The 16,470-nt window shown below is 44.7% G+C and overlaps 1 protein-coding gene across 1 annotated transcript in view; it reads left to right on the top strand.

Moving 5' to 3' along the window:
• LOC139749440 (uncharacterized) overlaps positions 1–16,470 on the top strand; it is a 360,449-nt gene that overhangs the window by 205,041 nt on the left and 138,938 nt on the right. The gene's annotated exons all lie outside the window — the stretch shown is intronic.

Raw genomic sequence — 16,470 nt, 5'->3', positions numbered from 1 at the left:
TCGATCTTTTGAGCGCGACGTCACGACCCTTAAGCACGACGGCGCGACCTTTCGGTGTGATAGCTTGGCCTTTGACTCGATCCATGAGGTTCGGTGTCAGGCGAAGGCATCAGACCCAGTGGGCGTAACGTCATGCGCGAGGGTCATGGCGTCAAGGGGTCAATTACCTTTGGTGGAACGACCTGTCTCATCGATCCGGAGCTCAGGTCTGAAAATGGAGCCGTGTCACGTATGTTTACATCCGTCTGTGTGTATACGTCCCGTCCACTACGTTTGCGAAGGCATGGCTCATGGTGAGGGTACCTGTGTAATCGATCCTCGATCTTTTCACGTTCAGAAGCTCAGACATTGAGTTCAGTCATGTCTCAGTACAGGAAGGAGCTATCTCAACATCACTTAAACATGAATATATGATGAAACTTGAAAGACTAAGTTCAGTCATTTATTGATACACAAGTCTATCCTATGTATACAGACTTGTAACAAATGCTTTGCGTTGTGATCGGTGCGTATGGCAGACCACTGTTGGCTTCAGTTTCTCGTCCAGTGTCAGTGCATCTGTTCTCTGAACATACATAAAAGTGGAACGTAACCATACATTTATACGATCATTTATGAACACGTCTATTTTTTTTTTTTTTTATTTTGTCATAGATTCTCATCTGACTTATCAGCATGACCGATTTCACTGTTGACTCGCTTGTTATGCCCTGCGCTGGTCACTTGGTACATACGCTCGGAACTGTAATGTCTGATGGTTGGTTTGCTTCTCTCGATCACACTGGGCATTGTTCCGAGTCAATAAGATTACTCAGATGACACAGTCAGGGTCAAATATATGGCACGTTGACCTAGACTAGTTTCTGGTCACTGATTTTGCTGGATGTTTATCATCTCTGCTGATTCGGTGGTGGTGGTGGTGGTGGAGTGTTGGGCGCAGCACAACGCACGCACCCGCCGCCACGACCACCAAGGGGAAGACCCCGTCTCATTAGAGGACATCGGATGAACCCTTGGTCCGCCTCGGTACCTTCAGTGATCCGACCGAGCTCATCGATCCTCGACGATTGACCTGAATTGCAGGCACGAATGTTCGTCCACAAGACTGAGCAGAGGGATTTGTTCCCCTTCATTAGTGTTGTTACCCAGTCATGTTGCATTCTCATCCAAGGGAACGAGATTTCAATATTTCTTTGATCTTTAGATGAGGTTGGGAGATTGGATCACGCATGGAGACGTTGGTTGTGTAACTAGATTTCGAGTTTCTGTTGAAGAAGGTCATTACGTTTGCTAATGTACTTCATCTTTCACGACATTTTGTTGAGATTACCAATTTCATCAGCCCAGCTACGGTCTGGAATTGAAGACGAATCGCCCATTATCCATATGCCTGCCCTCGTCTATGCCCCGAACTTGAGTTTCTGTTCACTTATTTTCCTGTATCGTATTGGATATGTAACGAACTTGTGATTATATACTTAGGAGTACATGAGCCACCCCAGATAAGGGAAGACCCAATGTTCTAGGACGAGTTTATCCGGTGAGTTACAGGTTTTATAAGTATGTCCCCAGCTTACGTTCAGGGTTAGAGCCAGATCGCATACACGTACGCATGCATGTACGTGTCTCCTGCGATGTATGGTTGTGTTGTCTAGCTCTGGTAAGTCATGCTTCCTTATGGTCAGACTTGGTGAGCGAACCTGTTTCATTGATGTTTCAGTCAGTCTCCATGATGGTTTCGAACCACGATCATCTCCATACGTTCGCTGTGGACTTCAGCCGTGCTTTTTGGGTTACGAATCCTCACTGTGGTTTATACCAGGTTCACCTTGTATTTCCTGATGATCCCAGATCCCCGCATCATGTCAGACTTTGTTCACACCTGCTCAATTATTCCCCGGCATGATCCAGTATTGTGGTGGAGCAATTCATATTGTTTATATAGTTGCGGGTGAGGAAATATAACATTAACATCTGTTGATATATATATATATATATATATATATAGTATATTATTGAAGTTCATGGCAGTCAGTATACCATAATCCGCGCTATACAAATGAAGCGTAATTAGGGAAAAGTATACTATGTGTTAGTCGGAGATATACGTGGAACACTGGATGGTCCATCTGTCCGGCGGTGTGTGGCAACTACTCGCGTGCAATACACCTGGCGTTGCTCGCCACGCGTCCAGGTTGAATGATACTAGATGATTGGTCGTGGAAGAATTTTCCACGACCATCCACTGGCGCCATGCTAATGGAATTGCAATAAAAGATTCAGTTTTTTTTTTTTCTTATATTGCATTATTTTTACCCTGCGTTACGAATGTGGTTTATTCGTGTAAATGGTAATAGTGATGATTGGTGTGGGCGTGACGACGTACTGGACGCTCATGCTAGCCTCCCGCACCCTGCCACTCTTCCACCACCTTCCCACCTACCCCTCACCTCAGCTCAGCCCCCCCCCCCCGATCCCCCCCCCCCAACTATTCCCTCACTGTCTCTCTTACACACATTTCCGACTCACGCACACGTACACGCACGCACACAAATATGCACGCCCCCACTCATACGTGCGAGGCACACGTATGCAGACAGACTTGGCACTAACGCACTGACGCGCTTATATACGCTCGAAAGCGGCGTATGGACTGGAGGAGGAATACAGGTATTCCATTACTGCTGAAAACTTGGCGTTGACGGCCTGAATGACCCCTGGCAGATAATAGGCCTAACGCTGAACCAACTAACCCCTTTTTTTACTAGCTTCCGAAGTGAAGTAGTGAGCGTTGTTGACCATGTGTCACGCACGGGCGCGGCAGTCGGCCCACAGCTAAATCAGGTGTTCCTTCTCTCAGGGCTGGTCAGTCAATGGTTACCTGGCATTGGTTGTGTATGTGTATATACATACATTAGTTAAGAAATATTTTTTTTTTCTTTTTTTTTGCTTTGTCGCTGTCTCCCGCGTTTGCGAGGTAGCGCAAGGAAACAGACGAAAGAAATGGCCCAACCCACCCCCACACACGTCCACACACGCAAATATACATACCTACACAGCTTTCCATGGTTTACCCCAGACGCTTCACATGCCTTGATTCAATCCACTGACAACACGTCAACCCCGGTATACCACATCGCTCCAATTCACTCTATTCCTTGCCCTCCTTTCACCCTCCTGCATGTTCAGGCCCCGATCACACAAAATCTTTTTCACTCCATCTTTCCACCTCCAATTTGGTCTCCCTCTTCTCCTTGTTCCCTCCACCTCCGACACATATATCCTCTTGGTCAATCTTTCCTCACTCATTCTCTCCATGTGCCCAAACCATTTCAAAACACCCTCTTCTGCTCTCTCAACCACGCTCTTTTTATTTCCACACATCTCTCTTACCCTTACGTTACTTACTCGATCAAACCACCTCACACCACACATTGTCCTCAAACATCTCATTTCCAGCACATCCATCCTCCTGCGCACAACTCTATCCATAGCCCACGCCTCGCAACCATACAACATTGTTGGAACCACTATTCCTTCAAACATACCCATTTTTGCTTTCCGAGATAATGTTCTCGATTTCCACACATTCTTCAAGGCTCCCAGAATTTTCGCCCCCTCCCCCACCCTATGATCCACTTCCGCTTCCATGGTTCCATCCGCTGCCAGATCCACTCCCAGATATCTAAAACACTTCACTTCCTCCAGTTTTTCTCCATTCAAACTCACCTCCCAATTGACTTGACCCTCAACCCTACTGTACCTAATAACCTTGCTCTTATTCACATTTACTCTTAACTTTCGTCTTTCACACAGTTTTCCAAACTCAGTCACCAGCTTCTGCAGTTTCTCACATGAATCAGCCACCAGCGCTGTATCATCAGCGAACAACAACTGACTCACTTCCCAAGCTCTCTCATCCCCAACAGACTTCATACTTGCCCCTCTTTCCAAAACTCTTGCATTCACCTCCCTAACAACCCCATCCATAAACAAATTAAACAACCATGGAGACATCACACACCCCTGCCGCAAACCTACATTCACTGAGAACCAATCACTTTCCTCTCTTCCTACACGTACACATGCCTTACATCCTCAATAAAAACTTTTCACTGCTTCTAACAACTTGCCTCCCACACCATATATTCTTAATACCTTCCACAGAGCATCTCTATCAACTCTATCATATGCCTTCTCCAGATCCATAAATGTTGAGGAACACGACTGAATAAACTCTTCCCGCACCGCACAACTTGTGATCGTAGTGGTTAACACTGCACACTGCCATGGTTCGTATCCCAGACACGGTAGACGGCCATCCAGGGTAAGAGGAAAAGAATATTGGTTGTCCTATCCTCTGTCGTAAGTCGATTACTGGGTACCTCGCGTGAACTGAATATATATATATATATATATATATATATATATATATATATATATATATATATATATATATATATATATATATATATATATTTATATATATATATATATATATATATATATATATATATATATATATATATATATATATATATATATATATATATATATATATATATATATATATATATATATATATATATATATATATATATATATATATATATATATATATATATATATATTGTGTGTGTGTGTGTGTGTGTGTGTGTGTGTTATTATCATGTAGAAGAAAATAAGCCACGGGATTCTTTGTATTAGAAAGATTTGGGAGTCTCCATCGTCCCTAATCTGTCGCCAGAGTCCCACTTGAGGAAAAAAGTTTAAGGAGACCAATCATTTGTTAGCAAATATTAGAACTGCATTCAAGTTCATGGATAAGGAAATGTAGAGTAAGCTTTACGCATCTTACATAAGGTGAAAGCTAGAATATGCTTCTCAGGTTTGGTCAGCGCACATAAAGAAGAACAAGTAGCTAATAGATGAAGTCCAGAGGAGAGCAACAAAGATGTTACTGAATTAAACGAGCTGAGTTACAGGGAAAGGCTGGAGGAGTTAAAGAAGAGAGAAGAGTTAGGGTGACCTGATCGCAACTTTTAAACTTTTAAAGCAACTTCATGACGTGTACAGCGAGTAGTTCTTTGACAGATGTAGGGATAAAACAGCTGGAGGACATAACGTTGAATCAGGCAAGAAATGTGTTAATAAAGATGTATAGAAGTCTTGTTTTATAAGAGTGGCGGATGAACGGAATGAACTGAAAGAGGACGTGGTACATGTGGACAGCATACAGAAGTTGAAAAGGCTGTGCAGAATGTTCAAGAGATGGGTCAACACGAGTGTAAACCTGCCACCCGTTACAGTACAAATAGGCAATCACTCACACACACACACACACACACACACACACACACACACACACACACACACGGATTGGGCGAGACCTACCATGATAGTAAATTGCTTGTCATTTGTTTCGCAGATCCATTATGGATGACAGTTTGTTAGCACCACAGATTGTTGACATCCACATGAGTAATGCATTACTGATACGCACCTGGACACCACTGAATAATTCTGCTGATAAATCGCCTCATAGATTCAGTAGTATTTTTATCTCTTTCTCTGAGATCTTGAGAGATGACTGACCCTTAATATCTTAACGATGGTGTGGAATGCCTTCACCCTCCCACACAGTCAGGTCTCCGACCACGGCTGTCTTGTCGCATCTTTTCTCAATCAGGTTGTTGGAGGACGCAAGTTGTAGACCTGCGTGATCATCTCATTCATGGCTCCGGGGGCGGAAATACGCGGAGGGGGGGTGGGGGGTGATGAAGCTTCTGTCGGGCAATATTTTTTGAGTTGTTGGCAGATACGTTGTCGGGCAATTTTCTACGAGAATTGGCTGCTTTTTCTGGGTATTGAATTCCAATTAATGTTGATAAAAAAAAGGTAACACGTACGTAATGGCTGAGCACTGGCAAGACCACCACGCCTAGTTTGTCGGGTACGTGATACCTCACATCACCAGAAGGCAGGCAGACTCTGCCTGGCTGACCTGGTACCCTCTGCAGGTGGTACTTGTCTCGACCCTATTTACATGTCTCCATTCAAGAGGTCCACAGTATTTCTTATGCGTGTAAGCTGTCTGGATAGTGTTACTGACTGGTGCGTTCCACGTCCCTTAATGTATTCCTCCTGGATCTCTCGTCCAGTGAGGTACTCCGCCCCTCCATCACGGATTAGAAGTTCCAATAATTTTTTCGCGTGACTTTTCCGGGTTTATTCTTTTTTCAACTTTCGTTAATCATCATATATCACTCATTTGAAGCGATGTTCTGTCATCAATGTCCTCAGTTTATCCTAGTTATTAATGTCCAGAGGGACTGCGGTGGAGAGTGTTACATACTGGGTAAGTATTCCTTTTGGTGAAATGGCCCTTTAGAACAATCCCACTTTATAGGTTCCCGCGCCGCGTCTCTCTTGGAGAGAGAGAGAGAGAGAGAGAGAGAGAGAGAGAGAGAGAGAGAGAGAGAGAGAGAGAGAGAGAGAGAGAGAGAGCATCAGGACGTGTCCTACGGCGATATGGACGGGGTTAGGGCTAAGATAATTGATGAGGGTGATGGGATTGCATATTAAGGGAGGGGAGAGAGTTCTGGGGGAGTAGGACAGATTGAGAGGGAGAGGGAGTGAGGACTGATGTCAAGGGGGACTGTGTGGTGGTGGCGGATGAGGTGGGACTCTGTGGGTTGTTGTACCGTATTGACTGTGTTGTACGGTACCTCCGGCCCTGGTCGCTGTACCGCATTGACTGCATGTTCCATGGTACCTCCAGGACTGATTATTGTACCGTATGGACTGTGATCTACGGTACCTCCAGCCCTGGTCGCTACACCGTAATGGCTGTATGCTTCCTCATTTGCTGCTTCGTATCACTTCTCATCTCCTGCTGTGTGCCGCTTAACCCATACCTCAGTGATTCCAGGGAAGATTGCAATGGACCGCAGAAAACGAGTTAGCAGTGAATTATATTCTGTGGAAAGAAATTACTGAACAGTTCGTGTGACAGGTCAGTGTTTTGTGCCGTATTTATACATAACTTGACATAACTGACGAGAAGAAAATATTCGAAAATTTTGTGATTTGAAAATATCTGAAGTAGAAATATGTTGAGTTTTTATGTGGCACGTGTACTTCGTTGACATGCACCGTCAGAACATACTCTCGTTGTACTGCACTAGTGCAGTGAGGGATCCATATCGCACCCCTACTTTCCTGTTAGACAGAGTGTGATGGAAAGTCCCACATTGTGATTAGATGCACGGCGAATTGCGTCAGAACGTCCTGACCTGTACCTGACATCAGTACAGTAGAACATAATAACAGTGGATATAATGTTCACTGTATTACATCATCTTTCACTGAACTTTGCATTCATGTACAGTACGACGCAGCACCTCAGACCCTTTTCCGGTCGCTGGTGGCAGGACACGGGGTGGTGCCCTAGATTTCCAGGCCTGTTGTCCATTGTGTCTTCATTCATGTTGGTGGATGTGTTGCAGGACCTCGACGAGGATGTTTATAGCCAGTTCTGTGATGACGACACAACTGTTCACCCTACGTTGTCCTCGGACTCACTCACTGAATAGGTGATTCAGAAATCTACTCTCGTTGACAACTATGCATTAGTTGGCTCATAGCTCGGAAGACGCCTAGTTCTCCGTAGATCCAGTTGCACGCGCTGTAAGCAGCGTTTTCTTCTCAATGAATAGCCAGATGACGTATCACAACCACCTCCCACAAAGACATACACAGATACAACCATTCAGCTTAATGGAACAATACTGGAGTTTGCCACCTTGGCATTGTCCGCCTACAATGGCCCATTAGTTGATGAGACTGTACGACAGATTGCCACAGCCATTGTTGCACTTTTGCTTTCGGCTGTTGCATGCGGAAGGAACATGATATCAGACTTTATGCCAGAAGCGCGCGTGTGTCGCGCAGTCACTGAAGCCTGTTCCATTTAGTTATGAAAACCTAGACTGCGTGTCGTCGTCTTACCATACAGCTGGAGAGATACCATCGCCAGTACCTATGACAAACCTGCGACATCAAATGACAAGACATGATTACCTGCTTTAATGTTGTGGAGATGTGTCAGGTTCCCAACAGTGTAAGCCTGCTTGTGGTGGCTCATCTACTCTGGAATGATCTCATGGTAAGAATGGAGGACTTGAGGGCTTCAAAGACTCTTTTATGTGGGCACATGAAGAACGGAACTCATGCATCTGGAAGGCCTTACTAGCAATACAAAAACCCATTGAAGACAACTCCAGAGCCTTCCAGATAAACAGTGGGAGCCAGGGAAGAGAAAGTTTGGGACACGGTCTGATAGAGACAAGACCGTCAAAAGAGGATCTGGGTATCTGATGATGAAAAACTTATCTCCAGGCTGCAGCAGGAGCGCGGAGTGCCACCAGGTCTTCTACCAGCAGACAACGACAGATGTTGACGGTGTGGTAGATGCTGCAGGTCAAGAATCATGCTGTATTCTCTCTCACTTGCTCCCTCACAACGACTAACACGAATCAAGTGCAGACTCATGCGTCAACAAAGTCGAGTAGGCTGATAATGATGATGATGATGATGATGATGATGATGATGACAATGACTTCACGGAAAACATGATTAGTGTCGATTGTTCGAAGATGATAAGCTGGTTCTTAAGAACTTTCCAAAGAAGGGTATGCCTATGATGACGCTATTCAAAGCTTATTTCTCCATCCCAAGAAGATTCATTGCGGTAAAAACGTCCACAGATCCCGTACCACCGGTGGGCTCCGATTCAATAAAACAAATGAAACACTGGCCACAGGCTACTGTTTCTTAAGCTCTATACTCACTAGAACTCAGAAGCGAGAGATCTATCAAAATGTATACATGGAAAGCACTAGAAAAGCTTCATACGATTATAATTCCTTGCTGGAATGATAGACCGAGTAAGATATAATCCGTAAGTATAATCCGATGGAGAGCTAAGATGTTGTAGGAAGCATGACGGAAGCATGACGTAAGGTAGCATGATTGTAAGGGACTCGATTCTGCTTGTCCTACTTCCGATGAATATTGGGAACCCCGTGAATAACACCCTTGGTTGTCATTACGAAGAAACCACCTGGACAAATTCCTATAAAGTGTGCTAGACAGGACATTACCAAGTCGAGAGCATTTCAGCATGGATCTGAAGCATGAAACAAGCAGGTAGAGCAGACCCATATCATGGTCTCATCATGGTCGCTGGCTGAGTTCTGGAGTACAGAAGACAGACCCCAAATATTACGTAAGAAATACGTAAGGTAAGGTTTAGTAGAACATCCTGCCATGTATTTGTTTCTGACAACATCTCACGGAGTTTTCTTCTGTCAGTCGGAAAATGTAAGATGCGATGATATATGCACCTGGTAAACGATGAGGGAGGGAGGGAGTGAAGTGTGGGGTTAACACAGCGGGGTTATAGTTGTTCCCAAGTCACGTGAGAAAGATTGCGGGAGGGGGTGTCGTTGAGGCAAATGTGTCCGCCACAGCGAACGTATTGTTCACTCGCACTCGCCTTCCACTCGGGTGACCTTTTTCGCCAAGTGTTTGGAAATGTCATCCTCACACGACCTGAAAAATTGAGATGAAGTCAGTGTAGGTTTGTTTTTGCACAGACAGACACCCAGACAGACAGACAGACAGACAGACAGACAGACATGAATACGATAACACACGTACACGTACAGACACATACGCACCACATACATGTAAACTTTCCTCCCCTTACAGTTACAGATAGATAATTACGCACATGCAAATGCACTCATACACACACGCCTGAGCCGCTGTTGTGTCGTGGTTAGCTGTGCGACCTACGAATCTTATGGACTCTAGTTCGAGTCCCAGACTAGGCAGTTGGCATAGACAGTATTTGTTGCCATTTCTTCCAATGGAAGATGTTGACCATAGCGTCACAATGCCCGATCATTACAGTGCCTAATCAGTATGTATAATTACAGTGCCTGGAGATCACATTATTACGTTGCCTGATCATATCATTACAGTGTCTAATAATCATATCATTACAGTGCCTAATAATCATATCATCACAGTCACTGATCATCACATCATTATAGTCACTGATCATCATATCATTACAGTCGCTGATCATAATGTACAGCGCACCACGAGCTCTGCCGTGGTTGCTGATTTGTGTGAGAACAACAATAGCGTAACAAAACGAGGGTTCCGGTGTCGTGGCTTCCCCGTCCCTACTCTCCACCACACCACTGTCACCCACTGTCACCCTTCCCACCTCACCCCTCATCCACCCCTGTCTACTTCTCTCTCTCTCTCTCTCTCTCTCTCTCTCTCTCTCTCTCTCTCTCTCTCTCTCTCTCTCTGCCCTTACGAATCTCTTGTTCTTCGTCTGTCTGTTGGTGACGCTCCTTAAGGCGCTACTACTCTCCCAGATACAGTACTGCTCTGTGGGAACATCACCTCACGGAGCGGGCGAAACTAAAGTTAAAGAAAAAATGTGCTAAGACATTGCACAGTCTACAATGGCTCTATAAAAAGAAATGGACGGACGCAAACGACTGAAAACATAGGGTCTTCTCTCTAGACTACACACAGGAGAGATCTAGACTTGGAAAACCTTGGAAGGTCTCCAGTTTACACCCCAAAATTGTCCCCATGTTGGCATGACTGCCATGGAAAAATCAGTTGTTACCAGTGGAATCGAAAGGTGCGGTATGAACTGTTCAGGAAAAGAAAACGGTAAAAACATTTGGGGGAAAAAAAACAATCTAATAGATCGTCTGCAGGCTTTTAAAACAATATGGATTTTTCAGTGGAGAAATTTTTGATAAGATAGGAAATGTGGACGCAGTTAACGGCAGAAACTAAACACCAATTTTGATCTAAGATGATGCTTTTTGAGTGGCAGACCTCCGAAACCTTTGCAAGGTATAAGGTAAGATCCCTAACCGAGATGTTACAAAACCCCCGCAACTCTCTTGAGTTATACGTAGGTTGGAGTTACTCGTCATTCAAGGTGCTTAGGTAAACCCTCTCAGGGTGTTGGATAAGGACAATTGTTCAAGAGGGACGCTGCTGAGGAACGAAGATAAAAGTGTACCAGGGTTGGAAGTCATTTGTCGGAAGAAGTGTGTGTATGGACAGTCCGGACACTGAAGCACCCAAAAGTTTCGAGGCTTCGAAGCGAGGTTCAAGGTCATCCGAGGAAGCAATTATTATTGTTATCGATCTCTTGAAGACAACAGTACGACCCATTTGGTTATAATAACTATCATAAGCTGACGGTCTTACCGTCGTGCTAATAACGTCTTACCGTCGAGCTTAAGGATCGTATGGTTGTGCTTTTAGAAAATGTTGAAGCCTGATATGTTTGAATCCCTTCCTCCTCTATACATCTGTAAAGTGAGCAACAATAAATGACTTACAGTGATGTACGCACGAACTCACGATCAAATTACACTTACTGACACACGCTCGCAAATTGTGATGCTTCTAATTTGATAAACTTGTCGCAGGGTTGAGCGCACATGATACGTGTATGCTCCACACACTTGACACGACGTACCTCAGTACGATGACTCGGCCCTTTGAGCACAACGACATATCACCTTGAATACAACGGCGTAACGACACCTGTACGATGACTTAACTTTTGAGCAAAACGACAGCCTTTTGTACGATAACTTCAGCCATCATCCTCAAGGGTCGCAACATTGAGCTCCTGGTTAATATTCAAGCGATCAAGGTGCCTTCCCGTCATTATTTAAAGGTGAGGGTCTGCTCTAATTCTAACCCTGCCCATGGGACCCGACTAACTGAAGAATAAAGACTGTTCCTCGTCAATTTTTCACTGCAAGCGCTGACGTCCCCCGAGCTGGGAAGACAAAGATTGTAACCTTTCTGGACGGATTGACACAGCTCTCACGGACCACTAAAACGTCAGTCATATGTAACATTTGCATCACCTTCCTTGCTTGTAAGAATTCTCGTATCTATATCCGTATACTGTTAACTTGTTAATCTGTCTCTCGATATATATATATATATATATATATATATATATATATATATATATATATATATATATATATATATATATATTGCCCTTGATCCATCGAGAGCTTTTGATACTGTGTGGTATCGGGATCTCAACTTCAAACTACTCTTCTTTGGCTTTTCTTTCTCACGTTATTTTCATTTAGCTTCCTCTCTGGTTGGTCTTTTTTTTTCCCGATATTGTTGACGGCGCAAATACTCTCTTTTCCCATCAACAGAGTCGTCCCTCAGGGTTCTGTCCTATCGTGTACCCTCTCCCTTCTCTCTATCAACAATATCCTTTCTTCAGCAAATATAAACTCATTCGCTGAGCTGAACGACTCAGCACTGCACTGGTCCACTCCTGTCAAATCCGCCCCATCTTCTCGTTTTCGATTTACGTTGCGTCTCGTCACAACTGCTGCAGTAAAATTCAGATTTAGATAGGATATCCAAGAAGCACAGTCGTAACCCTGGTAAGTTTGATATACTTTTAAACATAAATCCTTACCATTTCACATTCTATAATCCCCCACAACTTTCCTATCTCCTCTGATGGCCCAAATTCGACCACAAATGGCAATGGATGCGATAGGCATCACTATAGCATCTAATCTATATTGACAACCCCACATGACACAAAGAGCTAAGTCTGCCTTTAGTATACTAGGAGTCCTGTTTACATATGATGACGCTGTACTCCTCCGAGTAGAATGTTGCAATGTTGTGCGCTAACATCACCTCACGGCGGGCCAAACTGTAGTGCTTTGAACTGTGCAAACTTCTTTCACCTCCCACACTGACACTGTCGAGTATATGAACTACTGATTTAACATCATTGAGGCTATGCTCTGTGGTTACAAGTTAGGCCTCGAATATTTATAGTTTTCTCCTACAGTGGCTATCCAGTTTTCTATTTCGGTGGCTAGTATTTCACAGAATCTTTCATGCTCGCGTGCTAGGAGGGACCGGTGTTTGAGCACAGGTTGGGAACCATGCCTTCCACGATTTTCCATGTGATGTAGCTTTGCTGTTTGCGCTGTAAGAGATTGCCTGTAGCCTTTAAAAACACTTAAGTATTTATTGGATAAAATGAAATGAGCTTGTTGAACAAGTATCTTCTTATTGTACCAAAGTAGTCGAGAGGCAGAGATAAAACAAATTATTACCATAAAAGACATGATGCTTTCTTAGTTTCTGCTTTAAAATGCAATTTTAAAATGCAGAACTTTGTGCATGTTTTTCATATTCAAATCAGCACCAACGTGTTGGACTTCCTAGAATGATGCAGTTGTCTTATGTAAAGTCTTTATAAGATCACCAACCTCCATCTCTGGTCCTGTGTAACACTGAGTGCATATGTAGACGTGGAAAATTGCAAAATATAACCTAAGGAATGATACTCATCTACCAACCCTTTAAAAGAGTTTTTTAAGCAGCCTTTGTTCCGCGTACAGAGCCTCACTGAGAACAGCAACACAGCGGTTTGATCTGAAACCGAACACGGTGGTAAGAACAACTCAGAAAGCATAGTGAAGGTAATGTGTGTGCGGAAGTCATCGCGCTGTCCTCACGTCAGACTGGTGAAGTGGCTGCCTCCCTCCCTGTCTGTTTAGGTCCCCAGCCTCTCTAACATCCTCCAGCCACGTCCACCCTACTAGGCTGATGTTGTAAGGTCCTCCTTCACCTCTTGTGACTGACGGGTCACATCCTGCCCTAATTGTTTCACTCATCCCACATGCCACCCCTCCTCAGACCCGTCCCACAGCACCCGGATCCTCCCTAGCGTCACACCTCACACCTGCTGCCGCCCGCAGCACACTCTAGGTTGCTGGGATCTTCCGGCGAAAACTTCACACAGGATTCTGGAAATGTGATGTTCAACGTCTTTTCGTTGGAAGTCATCTAATTGTATCATAATGATAACTCATGCGACAGTTTAGGAAGAAAAAGTAATTATGACAGTCTAATTATCTTTTATTAATGCCTTGGACACAAAGGTTCAGGTCAGAGGTTACCCCCGTCATATTCTAGGGTTTTACCCTGTATTTAAGGGTCATTATCATAGTGACTTGTGCCTATGGAGTATTAAGGGGTAGAATTACTAGTGAATATTAACTACGCTCGAGTGATATTCACGGACCAGGCGGTTAGAGATGTCTTACTTATTTACGTGACCATATAATTTGTAGTGCTTCTAACACAGCTGAAAATCACATGATAATGATAACTGATACTTTATTTAGTCAATATGTAGTGTATAATACATTATACAAATTCAAACTTTTTGTGGATCCAGAGGGGATCAGTAAGAAAAAAGGACTGATGACGAAGGAGAGGCGAAACAATATTAAGACATATCGAGAATTTTAGGTAAAGTAAACAGGAAAACGGTGTCGTCTCGGTGAAAGAAAATGTGCCAGATTAGTAGGTACGTGACTGAGCAAAAAGCTCTAGGACGTGCACGGAGCCTGGTCACTAGTGAGTACTGCCTGCCAGGTAGCCAACTCCTGGTAGGGCCTCGGAACACTTGGGTGTCGCGCAAGTTGGCGTCTCCAACCATGCTAACGGGGAGTTCTGCTCCACCCTCCCTTGGCCGAACACAATGTTTTCGTTACCCATTTTTCTGTTTTCTTTTTCGTTGGCATGATGATGATGACGATGATGATGATCGCCATATTCTTGTTTATTGAGGACAAAGTCATTATTTATTTGTCTGTTATTACTTTTTTCCCCGACAGATTTATGAATATAGTAGATCTTAAAGGCTCTACCTCAATTTTATCATCTGGTAACGTAGTGCGTTGAACACGTCAGTGATTGAGGCTATGCATGATCATGTTACTCACGTCTTCATGTTCTCCTAAACTGTGTCTATGGGAATCATTTCAGGCATCCGTTTGATGCGCGCGGAGCGAGCATGACGGCCACTTGGCCATCCCTGTGGGGTAGTGATGATGACGAGTGTTCAGCGTCATTGCTTCGTCCCTTGATGGGAGTGGGCTGCCAGGGACGGTGGGCGGGAAGACTGGGTGCAGCATTATACTTATTAGCCTCTTGAGTGGGAAGGTACGACCCCACGAGGACAACCTCACTTTCTTTGGGGAGGAAGGTACGACCCCACGAGGACAACCTCACTTTCTTTGGGGAGAGAAAGGTACGACCCCGTGAGGACGACCTCACTTTCTTTGGGGAGGAAGGTACGACCCCGTGAGGACAACCTCACTTTCTTTGGGGAGAGAAAGGTACGACCCCGTGAGGACGACCTCACTTTCTTTGGGGAGGAAGGTACGACCCCACGAGGACAACCTCACTTTCTTTGGGGAGAGAAAGGTACGACCCCGTGAGGACGACCTCACTTTCTTTGGGGAGGAAGGTACGACCCCGTGAGGACAACCTCACTTTCTTTGGGGAGAGAAAGGTACGACCCCGTGAGGACGACCTCACTTTCTTTGGGGAGGAAGGTACGACCCCACGAGGACAACCTCACTTTCTTTGGGGAGAGAAAGGTACGACCCCGTGAGGACGACCTCACTTTCTTTGGGGAGGAAGGTATGACCCCGTGAGGACAACCTCACTTTCTTTGGGGAGAGAAAGGTACGACCCCGTGAGGACGACCTCACTTTCTTTGGGGAGGAAGGTACGACCCCACGAGGACAACCTCACTTTCTTTGGGGGGGAAGGTACGACCCCGTGAGGACAACCTCACTTTCTTTGGGGAGGAAGGTACGACCCCGTGAGGACGACCTCACTTTCTTTGGGGAGAGAAAGGTACGACCCCGTGAGGACGACCTCACTTTCTTTGGGGAGGAAGGTACGACCCCACGAGGACAACCTCACTTTCTTTGGGGAGGAAGGTACGCCCCACAAGGACGACCTCACTTTCCTAGTGAGAGAAGGCGCGCATCATGTGCACGACCCCACTCTCCTTGTGCACGACGGTGCGGCCCATAAGCACGAATTTTAGATTCCACTGGGTATGATGGCCTGGTCTTTGACCTGACACTAAAATGTCAGGTCAAAGGTCATGGTTATCATATGTGCTAAAGAGTTTAACTAATGGCAACCCCATTGTGGTTAATGTGTACCACGGGTCAGGTTAACCGTTTCTGATCTTTCTTAACCGGACTGTGGTAGACTGGTGCTTATTTACAATGGCTGTTATGGGATTTGATCCACTTTAATTAGGTTAATGGTATAAGGCTTGGCATAACTTAGTATCCGTGGTTAAGTTACTTATAGTCATAATTCAGAATAATGGTTAACCTAACGATCCCCAATCTTCAAGATATCGTTGAATCGTTCTATGGTCAATAACCAGAATATAGTTTACACTGACCCTGAATAGCCAGGATGTGGTTAATACCGACCGTAAATAGTCAGGATGTGGTTAACACCGCCCCTAAATAG

This window comes from Panulirus ornatus, chromosome 1 (assembly GCF_036320965.1).
Source record: "Panulirus ornatus isolate Po-2019 chromosome 1, ASM3632096v1, whole genome shotgun sequence".
In the NCBI taxonomy this organism is placed as follows: Eukaryota; Metazoa; Arthropoda; class Malacostraca; order Decapoda; family Palinuridae; genus Panulirus; species Panulirus ornatus.
This window is presented reverse-complemented; position numbering and strand designations above follow the sequence as displayed.